This window comes from Canis lupus, chromosome 12, assembly GCF_003254725.2.
Source record: "Canis lupus dingo isolate Sandy chromosome 12, ASM325472v2, whole genome shotgun sequence".
NCBI lineage: Eukaryota > Metazoa > Chordata > Mammalia > Carnivora > Canidae > Canis > Canis lupus.
Genome location: NC_064254.1, coordinates 19,399,883 through 19,415,596, shown reverse-complemented (window position 1 = coordinate 19,415,596; position 15,714 = coordinate 19,399,883). Strand labels below are relative to the sequence as shown.

Below are 15,714 nucleotides of genomic sequence, written 5' to 3'. Positions count from 1 at the left end.
AAATGTAAATGGAAAGACAAAAGAAATAGACTATAGCAGTTTCGAAAAGAAGAATTAAGTTAAACTATATTACAAAGCTCTAGTAATCAAGACAGTGTGGTAATGTCAAAAGCCTAGATACAGAAATCAGTGGAAAAATTTAGAGAATCTAGAAATAGATTCATAAAAATAGAGCCATTTCCTTTTGCAAAACCCAAAAAGACAAGTAAATCAAGAAATAAGAGAGTTTTTTCAATAAATTATGTTGGCATAATTGGGCATCCATAAATTTAAAAAAATCACTTTGACCTAAAACTCATACCTTATATAAAATATAACTCAAAATGGATCGTAGTCTTTAAAATAAAGTATAAAAGTATATTTTTAGAAGAAAACTGAGAGAAAATCTTCATGACCTAGATTAGAGGAAAATTTCCTAGACATTGATGTGCTGAATGAAAGGAGCCAGTCTCTAAAGGTCACATGCTGTATGATTCCATTTACATGACATTCTCAAAAAGAAAAATAATATGGAAGGCATATCAGTAGTTGTCAGAGATAGGATCAGGAGAGGATATGACTATAAAGATGGAACAAGAGGAAGTTTTGGAGTGATGGAACGGTTCTGTATCTTGATTGTTATGATGGTTACATAAATACATATACATGTGTTAACATTTACAGTACTGTACAGAAAGGTTAATTTTATGATATGATCATTTAAAAGATAAAATTTAATAGAGTGGATTTCATTTTAAAACATTATTAAATGGGGCTCTTGGGTGGCCCAGTCAGTTAAGAATCCAGATCTTGATCTCAGCTTGGGTCTCGATCTCAGGATCTTGATCTCAGAGTCTTGATCTTAGGGTCCTGAGTTCAGGCCCCATGTTGTTCAGGCTCCGCGCATCATCGAGCCTACCTAAGGAAAAAAAAAGGTATTAAATTTCTGAAAAATACCTATTTTTAGATCTTTTAGACCATTAGTACATGAATCTGTGTTTATTTTCAGAGTTAAATTAAGATAATCTATTGCTCCTGCTTCAAAACTGATTTTATGATGGTTAACAACTTCTAGTAAAAGTTTACCATTCACTTAAGTTCTTTTATAAGACCTCAACAATACTCACCTTCAAACAAATAACTCATAATTTCAGCTTTTATCTACTATCTTCAAGCTCACAATTTACTAGGTAATAAATGTAACATGGTATAGCACTGAGCATTATTGAACACTCAGCAAATAGTAACTATATTTTTCATTTCACTTTCCTTGGGTATGGAAGAGCCAGAGTTGAGTCTTTAGCATGGTATGTCTTCAAGTCTAGCCCATATGTACTTCTGAGACCCTGTTCATTTGAAAGGATTAATATCATTAAGACTCTGACATGTACATATGTTTTCTTAAAAAAACATATTATGGAATCTACCCAATTTGGCAGAATAATCCTGAATACAGAGGTAAATTTGATTTGGGACTAACAATGGATATATTATTTTATGACAATATGTTTATCTTATAAATCATGAACTATATTATACAGTAGTACACTAATTCTCAGTAAATGAATGGATTATATTTTGGTATAACTTTTCTGAGTCAATGAACATGAAACCAGGATTTTTCTAATAGTTCTTCAGAGATGGATTTTATACTCCTAGGACAATAGGTGTGTATAATTTGGGAGATCTTTTTTGGGCAGAGGGGGCATTTTTGTAGTTGGAGGAAGAAGAGTAGGATATTGATTGATTGATTGATTGATTGATTTTTAAGTAATCTCTATGCCCAACATGGGGCTTGAACTCACAATCCCAATATTAAGAGTTCAGTGCTCTACTGACCTAGTCAGCCAGGTGTTTCTTATTGGTGTAATTTTCTAATAAAATCACTTAGCAGTATGATTTAGCATCCATCACATTTGAATTTTGTAGCATGATAACAAAGAAAGTAGTTTTGCAAAAAATAATTTTCTTTTGCTTTATCTCATCCATTTCTGCCAAATTTCTGGGTATAGTAGGTATAGAATTCTAGACTGGAAATCACTTCCCAAGGATTTTGAAGTCGTTAAACTATTGCCTTCTACTTCTTATTGTTACAGTTTGAAATTGATGCTATTCTGATTCTCACTTCTTTTTCTTTTCAGAGGTTTTTAAAACTCTTTGTTAGTGTTACCTTGAAACTTATTAGTGTGTATATTCTTTTCCTATTTACTGTATTCAACACTCAGTAGACCTTTTCGATCTGGAAGTCAATGAATTTCAGGTCTGACAAATTTTCTTGACTTACTTCTTTGATGATTTCTTTTTGTTTTCTCTGTTCATTTAGGTACTTACATTTGTTAGCTATTGAATGCCTAATATAAATTCTGTAATTTTATTGCCTTTTAAAAATATTTTATTTATTTATTTGAGAGGGAGAGAGTACAAGCAGGGGGAGGGGCAGAAGGAGAAGCAGATTCCTCTCCGAGCAAGCAGCCTGATTTGGGGCTCAATTCCAAGACCATGAAATCATGACCTGAGCCAAAGGCAGCCGCCTAATCTATTGAACCACCAATGCATCCATGTAATTTTATTGCCTTTTAAAATTCATCTTTTTTTGTCTTTTTTCTAGTTTCTGAGAACAGTCCTCTATTATTCTATTCAATTTTTCTATTTTTTAAATACATTCTGATCTCATATTTTTCATTTCCAAGATCTCTTTCTTACTCTTAGAATATCCCTGACTTATAGAATCCTGTTCTTGGTTCATGAAGGCCTGAAAATAATATCTCCTTATCTCAGTTCTCCTAGGATAATAGGCACACACCCATACAAACATACTCTCTCTCACACACACATACAGAGTTTTGTTTGAACACTCTCTATCGTTCAAGTTCTAATTTTTATTTTTAGTTTCTTTTGGTATATTAGAAGTCTACCTTAAAATTTTGGCAATCTTTGACTGTACATTTATATTTAAAATGAGGTACTAAAAAGGTAACTATAGAAGCTCTGTATGCACAAGTGAGCTCATAAGGCTCACTGTAAGTTGATTAAGCTTGATTTGACTATTTGCATTGAATTCCTAATTTACTACCATTTGTAGTTTTTTCTTTTTTAAATGGGGTCAGTTCCTCTAAAAAGAAGTTCTACTGATCTTTACTTGAGATTTATGAGCAAAATTGCCGTTATTTTGAGAGCTGACCAGGGAAAGAATGCTAAGAAATTTTCAACATCTAGGATGCAGCTTTACCCTTCATCCACTTGCATGCCTGAATCCCAACTTTCTCTAATTCAATCTCTCTGGAAAGAAAATCCCCTGTATTCCTTTGAGATTGGGAAAAGATTCTGAGGGCTCAACTATTCCCTTACACACTATCAACCAATTCTCCTTATTTTTGACTACATACCATTGTTCATCTTTCAGAGATACTGGCTCCTCCAACTTCTAGATCTTTTGGGGTTTCTGAAGCAGGTATTCAGTCAGCTGGCTTCCCCATAGAAGTTTGGTTTTAGCTTCTTGGCTCTACTAATTCAATTAAACACATACATCTAGTTTCCATTTCAACCTTTTCTTGACATTTTTCATCTCTTATCATCTCCTTTTCTGTTATCTTTGTTTATGTAAGGTCTTAAGTATTCTCTTCTTCTGCTGTCATTTTAGTGTCCTTTCTGAGAATGCAAAGATAAAATCATGTGTTCAATATGCCACATTGAACAAGACATCTTCACCACAAATATCTCATCAACCCATCCCTTCCTTTACCTCTGTCCTCTGATTCCATTATGTTTTATTTTCCTCTTTTGTTTACTACCAGCCTCTCTGTTTTCAGCTAAAGTCTCTCTTTTTTATCTTCCATACTGCTTGGAAAAGTGATCTTTATAAAAACAAATTCTGAAAATGCCACTACCTTGTGTAAATTCCATAAGTGTACTAGCAGTAGGTAATTTATAACTAAGATACTAGGTCTTTCATGAATCTAGATTCCTAGACTTTTTCCTGATCATGTCCTTGAAATTGTCCCATTCATATTAATCTCCTTGATATTCTCCAAGTGGATTTACTTAATTCTCTACTTAGAATATACTGTCCTCTTTCCCCCTGACTTGTGTCTATTCTTCTAACAAAATTCAACTCAGAAGTCATCTCCTCAAGAAGCCCATCTTCAACCATGAGTACTTCAGTGTATCTCCACAGTGTCTTCTACATGGCTCACTCATAGCAGTTAGGTGAGTAAGTAGAGTTTTAACACTTTCAATACTATATTCCTTGTTCCAATTAGAGTATGTGACATAAAGTAGACAGATAGTAAATGTTTGATGAATGAATGAATGAATGAATGAATGAATGAGTCAGCTATTGGGTTGGACAGGAGTATGTTGTTGGAGATTAAAGAAAAAATATACAAATACAAGTTTATTAACATAGTACTTCATCTAAATTCATCAAAGTTATTCACCACTGGTTTCTGGAAGAATTCTATGACTGTAGTAACTTAGATTTAGACACTCCTCATTTTATTCTTTATTATTAGGAAAACATTTTAATTGTTTATAGCAAATAGTGATAAAGACAGATGGGGCTTGAGTGGGGAAGTAGTTTAGAATAGATAGAATTAAGAATGTATTGGAAAACAAGAAGTTGTCCAAGGTAAATGATCTCCAGAGTCCATGATTCTTTGATCTGGCAAAGAGACCTTAGTCACTGTTCTTGTTGCATCTTAGCTCTCACACTGCTTTGTGTTGCTGGAGGAAAAATGTTCCTTTCAGGAAACTGTACTGGTTAACTTTGTTTCCATTTTGTTGATATTTCTAAAAGACTATTAGTTGTTGTGGGTGAGGAGAATAGACAAATCCATTTGTTTTTGCCAGTCTTTTGTTGATACATCCCTAGCCACTCTTCAATAGTAAATAATACAATTTTCAGTATTTTTGCTTGATTTTAGATAAAAGGAAGTCAATATCAATTTTACTCCTTGTTTGATTTGACTTTCCTTCCCTTTTTTTGCTTTTGGGTTTAAACAACCTCCTTTTTTTCAGTGTCAAGGAGGTTGAGGAGGTTGCTTTAAAATAAAGAGGGTAGAGGAACAGGCCATAGTGCTTTTGTATTTCCCCCTATGTATCACTTATTAAACTCCTGTTGCCCTGACCATTGTTGCTTCCCACTGAAGTCTGGTTTATTTACTTGAAAATCTGATTTGTTTCATTTTATTACTGTGTTTGCGAAGTAACTGATATCAGATTCGGAGGGAAAGAACTGCCATTTACCAGCAGGCTGTGATGGCTTTGCCTCGGTCTGCACGCCTGATTTTGAGGCCTCGTCTGCCCTGGGGCTCCCACAGAAATAAGATTACTGGCAATAACTGCTTCAACTGCTTTGAATAACAGACACAACTCAGAGAGCATAAAATTAGCATAAACACAGCACTAGTGTGTTCCCTCAGCGGATATGAGACAGGCAGGCTATGGAAAATTGACTGAAATGGGGTCAGACAACGTAGAAATCTGAAACGTAGGAAATACCGCCTAAGAGATATGAGGTATTACTACCTCTCTCGTTTTCTTTTATCTCTCTCTATATATATTCATGCAGTTTTAATGATAAAATGTGAGAACTGATGAAAATTAAAGATGCAAAATCACTACCCCCCTATAATGCCTGCATTATCTTTCTAGACAAATTATTATTAATCATTTCTCAGCTTTTTAATCCTGAGGGTAGAAAAATAAACACATTTTCACAGTCGTTTTAAATTGATTTTTGGGGGATATTAGTTTGAGGATAGAGAGTTTGCTTCAGAGAGGAGGTGAACAGCTGAAGCAGTACAGGATCGTAGCTTGAAACAATTCCTCCTATATCTATTTATCAAATATTAAAATGGAATATGCTGCCGACAAACGCAATAAAGTCTAACATTACAGGGAAAAGAGTGACGCTGTGCATCTCAACAGGCAGATGGAAGCTATGATTTTGCTGTTTTAATAATATGTTGTCACATATGGAATACAATTTTCAATACAGCTGCATATAGATGGGTCTCGTTGCCTATTTATTTTTGGTGTGATGTTGGCAAAGTCTCAAGTTATCAACCTCCAAAATGGAATGCCTTTGGAACTTAGCATTTTCTGATCTTATCCTGACCAAAGATAGTTTCAAAGGTTAATAATATAGCACTTCAAATTTGGATTATGGGGAAAAGATATAAATGTTTATTTTAGTACATATCTTCCAAAAAGACTAGCTTTAGGTCACTCAATCAGAGTCTATACATATTCTCTTTCATAGCATTTTTCATATTTGGAAATGTTAATAGTTAATAGTTCATGTCTGTCTCCCCCATTAATCTGTAAATTCTGGGATGCCTGGGTGGCTCAGGGGTTGAGCATCTGCCTTCTGCTCAGAGCCTGATCCTGGGGCCCGGGATTCTAGTCCCACAGTGAGCTCCCCACAGGGAGCCTACTTCTCCCTCTGCCTGTGTCTCTGCTCCTCTCTGTCTTCCATGAATAAATAAATAAATCTTTAAAAAACATCTTTAAATCCCATAAAGTGAGGGACCATCATTTGCCTTATTCCCTACCAGATTCAGAGGGTCTAGTACTGTGCCTAGTATTTATTTATTAAGCACTCAATAAATATTTAATGATTACAAGAACAAAATATGACTGAGTGACCAGGGATATAATATTGTGAAGGATATTATAAACTTTAGACAGTGATTCTTACAGAGTGTCTATAAAAATTTTGATTAAAGAAAGATGATATATCTTTAAAATATATTAAAATGAGATGTCAAGGAGCCACCCCTGTAACACTTAACATCAAAGATAGAAAATATCCATCACACAATAATTCCAAGGGAGCCTGATGTTGCGAAGTGCAACTGACATGTGACTTGTTTCGTTTCACATATTCATAAACAGTCAACAGTTTAGGTTGTCAAGTTATGCCTGTCAAGTTATGCCTATGTACCATAATGGTATCAGAAAGTTGCAGAGTGCCAGGTACCATCTCACTCTATGCTGCAGAAGATTTTGGTGAGTTACTCCTTTTTATGTTTGCAAGTATTTCTGTGTGTCCTGTCAAGCACTCACTCTGTGGTTAAATAGAGAAAACTCACATTTCCTTTTTGTCTAATGATTATATATGCTTAAAACTTGAGATAGGGCAGCCTCGGTGGCTCGGTGGTTTGGCGCCGCCTTCCGCCCAGGGAGTGATCCTGGACCAGACCCGGGATCAAGTCCCACGTCGGGCTCCCTGCACGGAGCCTGCTTCTCCCTCTGCCTGTGTCTCTGCCTCTGTGTGTGTGTGTGTGTGTCATGAATAAATAAGTAAAATCTTAAAAAAATGAAGAAGAAGTACCAAAAGGCAGACACCATGTCTAATGTTGCTAGTATCTTCAGATCTTTGCATATTGGTGGTATGTATCTGAAAAGTAAGTAGTATAGACAGTATCCTGACTTACTTCAGCTCCCACTTATGTATAAATTAAAACACACAATATGCACACAAGAATTCTGAAAGATGGAAGCCAATCAAGGACCCTACTATATGCAAATTTAATCTCAACTTAATTTCCAAAAAAGTTCTTTTCAGCCAGAACTTTTCTTCCTGCTCAGGAGTACATAAGCCACCAGGCATGGTTATATTTGTGCATGTGTACTAGATGAGATTAGGAGAGTCGGGTGCTGTGGGTTGAATTCCCTGTGCCCAAAGTAACAGCAATTCACATTTTGGGGCTCTCTTCTTTGTTCATGGGTCCATTTGAGTAAATACCAAGCAGCATAATTGCTGGATCTTAGTCTTATTTCTATATATGGAATTTTGAACAGAAGTTTTGCAAGGACCAGGGAAGAACATATATGTGTGTACATTATTCATATTACAGTCTATGGGCAGGTTGTGAACTATCGTACATATTTGCCACATATAAACCAATCTGATTGATTATATTTTACCACTCTTCAGACTATTACCTAAGTTACATGTACCATCATCTTCCCTGCACATTCTACGAAATTCAATCCAATTTAGTAGAAATCTATAAATGCTAGGGTTACCACATAAGATGGAATAATGCCTGGAAACAGTAATTTTCCTTCCAAATAAGTGCAAGAACAGTGTGTGCATCTAGCTCAAAATAAATGAAAAACTTTTTTAACTTTTAGAATTATGGAAATGTGAGTGGAAAATTGTGTCAGATAATGCCAGCTCCTTGTCCCATGTTTCTGCCTCTGGATACCTTAACTGTGCTTCCTGCCCAGTCTTGGCTATTCATGCACAAACTCTCTCTTCAGGTAAAAGACTCAACAGCTAACCATTGCTTTAAAAAAGTTGATTCTGGGGGTCCCTGGGTGGCTCAGTGGTTGGGCACCTGCCTTCGGCCCGGAACATGATTCTGGAGTCCCAGGATAGAGTCCCGCGTTGGGCTCCCTGCAGGGAGCCTGCTTCTCTCTCTGCCTGTGTCTCTGCCTCTCTCTCTCTCTCTCTCTCTCTCCCTTTTTCCCTGCATCTCTCATGAATAAATAAATAAAAATATTTATAAATAAATAAAAAATTGATTCTACACATGTCCTAGTTTCTGCATGGGTAATATGCTGTGCCAGGCACAACATCAACAAGAATCTTAATTCATAAGCCCCCAATAAACATTATATTCCTGGGTCAGAGTCTATGTTCAATGAATATTGAGTTGACTCAACAAATATATACTGAGTACCTCTTTCTCACCAAGTAAATTTCTAGGTACTCAAAGTACAGAATTGAAGGAGACAAACAAGGTCCTTGCTCCCTTAGGGTCCACAAAATTAGATGGTCAGGTGGACCATTCATTAGTAGGATTTCCCCACACCACTGTGTGTTAAGGCTACCCCTGAGGCTATAGTGTAGGGCAGTCTGTTTTTAGTTTGCATCCTCATACCAAGCCAAATCATTTGTGAACCAAGCTTGACCTTTCCTCTCTTCTGTCAGCTGGTTATAAGAGACTACACCCCATGTGGCCACAGGTATGAGCTGATGGAGAAGTGTGATGTAACAGTTATAGATAATAGGAGAGTCTGGGCTGCCTGCTTGTGCAGCTCACTTGTAACCCTTTGGTACTGCGTATGTTTCATCCTAGATGAGCCACTCTCATTATTCGGGATTGTTGCTGAGCCTGGACAACCATATGACTTAGTGGCTCTGACCAACCTTAGCTCATGGTGGGTGATTCTAGCTGCATGGTCACTTGATAGTCAATTGGTTGCGTGCTCCTTCTTAACCAGGCCCCAGTAGCACACTAGGAGCTGATTTTTGAAAGGTGCATAATTTTCCAATGCATGTGGCATTGCCCTGTTTCAGAAACCCAGGGGTCTTTTTTTTTATTCCATTAAGGCTCCATAAGGAAGGAAGGCTTAACATGCTACCTTTCCCCACCATATACATTCCAAGCTCATTGGACCTACTGGATCATGTGGCCCAATGGGCGCAGCCACATTCAGAGCCATTCCTGTTTGGTGCTCACCTCAAACCATTCCATCAGTGTATCAGCTCAGAAGTATTCCCAGGTATAGAATGTGCTGCCTCCAAAACCTGATGAGGCCCGCCAAGCATTCTGCTTTATTTTTCGTGGCGGGTGTTGTGACTACAATAGCTTCACTTTAGATAAGATGTTCTTGCATGCTCCAAACCACCACCTCCCTGAATATTTCACTGATGCAGGGGATCCCTGATTACCCAAGCTTTGTCTCACCCTCTGGAAACATGTGTACTACTGCACATATCACTTTCTGCTCCTACGGTCTAGTTAGCAGGATGCCATCAATGAAGTGGACCAGTATGATGTTCTGTGGGACATCCGGGCAATCCAATTCTCATTATAATAATGCCTCCGTTAATGCTGGACCCATCACTATCTAGTCATGCCCATCACTATCTCTGAGCCCTGATCTAGAGTAACATCTCCTACCTCCTACTATAAGGCTTTCAGTGATTCTGGTGCCCATCTCATCAGCACATTTTCTGTTATCTTAGCAAATGAAGTATCCACCAGACTCCCCTGTAGGACCATAATTTTCTAGTACATTTACAACCTTATACAATGTACATCCACTCAGGCATACTTACTTCTCTGAGCTTTTTGATTCCTTCTTCCTCCATCAGATATGGAAATTATGACATTTACACTTCACTTTGTATGGAGCTTCTGTAAGCCATTCTAGCAACACATTGGCATCATTTCCTGGGTTCCTTGCCAGGAGATTAAATCCTGTGTTGTGGGAGATTGTTCTCCCTTATCCACCATCATATTCCACCAGCTTTAATATGGCATTCTCGGGACCAAGCTCCACATGAGCTCTCCAGGGTCCTGCTGGTGTATGATGGCTAGGTCCTGGAGCTTCTTTGTGGTGTCGTCCTTTACTTCCCTTGGCAGGCACATTTCCCAGCTGACTAATATGTGACTTAAACCTAACCATTGGCTTAGGGACTGTGAGGAAAGATGAGAGTACATCTTGAGTGGGGTACTACTTGATTTGAAAAGTAGAGGTCTCTGTACTATCTTTAAGCAAAGATGTGCCCCAGTCTCTAAAAGGGAGGATAGGCCACTCCCGCCAGCCCTGAGAATTTACAGCAACAGTTGCCAACCTGGGTAATTTCCCTCCACCCCCAGTAGATGTTTGGCAATGATTGTCACAAATGGTTGGGGGGAAGCTAGTGGCTGCTGGCATCTAGTGGATAGACCAGAGATGCTGCTAAATACCTTACAATGCACAAGACAGCCTCTCTGACCCCTCCCAACAACAAACTATCTGGCCCCATATGCCAATAAAGCAGAGATTGAGAAGTCCTGGTTTAGGGGAACTTGGGGGTTTGCAGTGTTCAATACATAATGCTCAATATTTCATCACTTATCTTAGGGTCTCATTCTTCCTAACCAGGTTCTGGATCTTGGCATAGAAGACCAGCTCAGGTTCTCTGAAGTTCTGCCATTCTTATGGATAAATCTTGGGCTGGTCCTTAGGTTGTTCTGCTTTTCAATTGTGCAAGATAGATCTAACGTTATATGTTTCCAAGAGGATTTTCTGGCTTTCATACCTAGCCTTTAATTTATGATTAATCACTCCAAGCCTTCCATTATTTGCTTTCCAAAGATTCAAATATCCCCCAGCAAACCTACTCAATTTCATCGTTCCTATAGCTATTATTGTCTCTGTATTTCCCAAGCGCCTAATATATCACACCCACTAATGCATTTTCTTCCACCAGGGTACCATTGCAATTTACCTCAGATGGAAGTTTTAACTGCTGTCTTGTGCCTTCCACCAGTAATAGGGAACTCCTGCCCACTGGCTGGCAGGTGAATCAGTTCCAGAATCTCATGCCAGCATCTGCTTTCTCTTACTTCTGCTACTGTTATCAGTCAAGTTCCCCAGGAAGGGAAAGGAGACTCCTGGATGAGAACTTGTCTACAGAAGATGTCTTGGAGAGTACTGATGGATTTCTCTCACCTGTGGGAGAAAGAAAGGCAGCAGAGATGGGTGAGAAGTTGGCTCTGGTGCAGACACAGTCACAACAGTGGGCTCAGACATTTCCCAGGGAGCTCGGTAGCCAAAATGGTCTTGCAAGGTTGATCAGGTTGAGATAAGGATACTGGTCCTTTGCGTTCTGCATCATCAATTCTATTGGCTGCCCCCTGGAAAAAGTAAAACTTTGGGTCAAGCAGCTCTCTTCAGTGGAGGGCAATTCCTGAAGAGAGCAAAAATGCAGAGGGTTGAATGTGAACTTGTACATCCCGCAGGTGGGCAACAGATCCTTCAATCCAGAGGGAAATCTGGTAGCAGGGCACAGCATGCATTACAATGGGTAACCCCCTCTGGCTGAATTAAATGGGGTGACTGGTTATCTACTCTCTCTGTAGCTGCAGATGGTAAGGCAGTCAAGGAGAGAGTGAAGTATTTTCAGATTTCTTTCTTAAAAGCTAGAAGTAAATAGAGGGCCTCTTCTCTGCTCTCTGATAGCAAGATCATGTAGCAGTCTGCGGGGAGGATACATAGCGGTATTTTCACTGGGGGCAAAAAGATGAGAACTGCTTCAGCTCTGTCTCAGAGCTGATAAGAAATAATAGTTGATGGATGTGTAATAAGGAAATAGTAATGTTCTTAATAAATATTGCCAGAACTCTTCTTAGAATGGAAACTACCTTTGTTTGGAAAACTACCTTGATAATCCACTTGGGATAGCGTGAGGCTCCACACTTATGAAAATTCACAGGGATCTAAACAAGGGATGGTCATTAAAATGTTTTATATGACTTTTTTGTTATTTTTAAAGGATTTTATTTATTTATTAGAGAGAAAGAGAGAGAGCACAAGCAGGGGAGCAACAGAGAGAGGGATGAGCCGGCTCCTCACTGAACAGAGTCTCATGCAAGGCACATTCCCAGGACCCTGGGATCATGACTTGAGCTGAAGGCAGATGTTTAACTGACTGAGCCACCCAGGCACCCCATGAGTTTTTAAAAATTCATGTTTTTAAAAAGAAAGAAAAGTAGGTTGTTTTGTTCCTCGGAGAAAGCACAATTGAAAAGAGGACTGTAATCCATTAGGACACTTCCTCCCCTTAGTAACAAGAATCTGATTCAAATAAACTTAAATAGCAATATCTTATACTCCAGGAAATACAAAGGTGGTGCAGGTGCTAGGTATGAAATCAGGTATTTTCTGTCTCTTTGCTCTGCCACTCACAGCTTCTTCTTTTTGGTGTGGATTTTATTCAAACAAAAAAAAAGAAAAAAGAAAAAAGAAAAGAAAAGAAAAATTTAATCTAAATGGAGGAAATAAGTCACAGACTCCTCAAAAACAGTACTTGACATGGATTTCTATCAAAACACCAAATGAATGGCATAAGCTAAAATAATTTAGGAGAATAAGAATTACTTTTATCATGTAATGATTCTTTTTTTTACTTAATAAACCTGTTAGTCTATAATTATTCAATATCCACTGTACCAAACTTTTCTTGTACTGCAAGCAACTATTGTTCCCAGTCTATAGATAAGAAAACTCACACCTTGAAGTCTCTAAGGACCCTACAAGTACAGTGTCTGATTGGCTTTGTCTTTCCCAAGATCCAGGAGAAAAATTCATTGCAGATCTTCTAGGTCTTTGAGTATTCCCCATCCTTCATTTATTAATATCTGAGCAACTGCAGAGGACAAACTTCTTTTGCATACCAGACATTTTCTATGAACTCAATAATATATCTCACATATAGTTAGTTTTTCAAATATATGTAGATGTTAGAATAAATAAAATTTAAATTTATTTAAATCATCACTTCATAGAACTTCAGTTTTTTTAAGTATGTTTTCCCAGTTAACAGATACATTTCAAATATAATTACTGTCAGTTAAGGATCCAGAACAATTTTTGACATTAAATCTAGGTCTTCAATCTTTAGAAGATTGGGAAAATGAGGAACCTCTCTCATTTTCTGAGTGTTGAGGTATGAAAGGGGGAGAGTTGTATTCATGTTGATAATTATAAGATTACGTAACAAACCACCAATTTGTCAACCAGATAACCCCTCTCTCTCCACAGTATCCATTCACACAGTCATACATTTATGAATAAGATGGTTACACTGATTCAGGTTTATGCAGGAAATAAAGGTAATTATTATTATTATTTTTACAACCTTGGGTAAGAGGAGAGTGGTTTAAGACAGTGACATAGGAAGATCCTGAACTCACCTCTCCCATAGATATACCAAGTCTATGGCTATATTTAATTCCCTCTGAGAAAAACCTGAAAACTGGCTGAAGAGCTCTTGCACAGCAAAGGATAAAAGGGCCACATTAAGAGAGGTAGGAAAGGCAATGATGTGGTCTCATCAAAAACCATGCCCCTAACCCAAGTGCAGTGACCCATAATCTAGAGGGATCAAACAAACACAGAATTTTCCCCTGAGGAGCAAGGGATTCATATTGCATATAAAATACTCCAAAATTTGGTATCTACACTAGAGAGAGAGGTCCCCAAAACATCTGGCTCTGAAAAGCAACAGAGCTTATATCAAGAAGACCAAAAGGCTGTAGGATATAGAGAGTCCACTCTTAAAAGGCTTTCACACAGACTCTTAAAAGCAATAAGAGAAAAACAATTTGCTACATACAAGGGAACCACCATAAGATTATTAGCTGATTTTTTAGAAAATTTGCTGTCTGGAAGAATGTGGCAGGATGTATTTAAAGTGCTAAGAGAAAAAAAGAAAACTTCCAATCGAGAATACTCTACCTGCCAGTGCTATCATTCAGAACTGAAGGAAAGACAGAGTTTTCCAAATAAACAAAAACTAAAGGAGTTCATCACCACTAAATTAACTTTATAAGAAATGTTAAGGTTTCCTCTTTAAGCTGAAAAGAAGAGGCACAAACTAATAAGAGTAAAACATATAAAAGTACGGGATCCCTGGGTGGTGCAGCGATTTGGCGCCTGCCTTTGGCCCAGGGCGCGATCCTGGAGACCCGGGATCGAATCCCACATCGGGCTCCTGGTGCATGGAGCCTGCTTCTCCCTATCCTGTGTCTCCGCGCCTCTCTCTCTCTCTTGTGACTATCATAAATAAATAAAAATTTTAAAAAAAATTTTAAAACATATAAAAGTAAAAATCTCACTGCAAGGAAAATACTTAGTAAAACTGGTGAATTAACTACTTATAAAACAAGAAGGAAGGCTAAAAGACCATAGTAGTTAAATTAACTATAACAATAATAATTAATTAAGGGGCACCTAAAATAAGAAATATAAAAGTTAAAATGGGGGAGGAGAAGATAGAGTTTTTATTAGTGTGTTCAAACTAAAGTTGCTATCAACTCAAAATAGACTGCTATACATATTGGCTGTTATATATAAACCACATGGTAACCACAAAACAAAAACCTATAGTAGATATACAAAAGATAATGAAAGAAGAAACTAAACACAACACTAAAGAAATTAATCAAACCACAAAAGTGAGAGAAGAAAGGAACAGAGAACTACAAAAACAGATAGAAAACAATTAACAAAAGGGAAATAAGTACATACCTATCAATAATTACTTTAAATGTAAATGGACCAAATTCTCCAATCAAAAGACATAGAGTGGCTAAATGGATTAATAAAACAAGACCCATCTAAATGTTGCCTGTAGGAGACTCACTTCAGTTTTAAAGACACACACAGACTGCAAGTGACAGAATGAAAAACAAATTATATGTACATGGAAACAAAAAGAAAGCTTGTGCAACTATTTTTATATCAGACAAAATAGACTTTAAACCAATACTATAGAGGTGCCTGGGTGGCTAAGTCTTGACTATTGATTTCAGCTTAGGTCATAATCTCAGGGTCATGAGATTGAGCCCTTTCCCCTCCTGTTTGTATTTTGCATTCTCTCTCTCTCTCTCTCTCTCTCTCTCTCTCTCTATATATATATATATATATATATATACACACATATATACACATATATATGTTCATATATACTCATATATATCCATATATATATATGAATGCTATAATAAAAGGCAAAACAGTGCATTATATAATGATGGGGGCCAATCCAACAAGAGGATATAACATTTGTAAATATTTATGCACTTAACACAGAAGCATATAAAGCAAATGTTAATATACACAAGGAAGAAATTGACAGCAACACAATAATAGTAGACCATGTAGACAGAAAAACAATATGGAAACATTGGCCTTAAATGACATTCTGTACCAGATAACTTAATG

At 37.4% G+C, this 15,714-nt stretch overlaps 1 long non-coding RNA gene across 3 annotated transcripts in view; it reads right to left on the bottom strand.

Moving 5' to 3' along the window:
- Positions 1-687: 687 nt before the first annotated feature.
- LOC112641206 (uncharacterized) overlaps positions 688-15,714 on the bottom strand; it is a 53,675-nt gene continuing 38,648 nt past the window's right edge. For 2 of the 3 annotated variants that reach the window (XR_003124550.3, XR_004804354.2), the window contains 3 exons: positions 11,216-11,439; positions 3,366-3,627; positions 688-898 (listed from right to left, as the gene is read on the bottom strand). This is a non-coding gene — a long non-coding RNA (uncharacterized LOC112641206). The remainder of the gene's footprint in view (positions 899-3,365; positions 3,628-11,215; positions 11,440-15,714) is intronic. The other variant, XR_004804353.2, reaches the window with a different exon arrangement.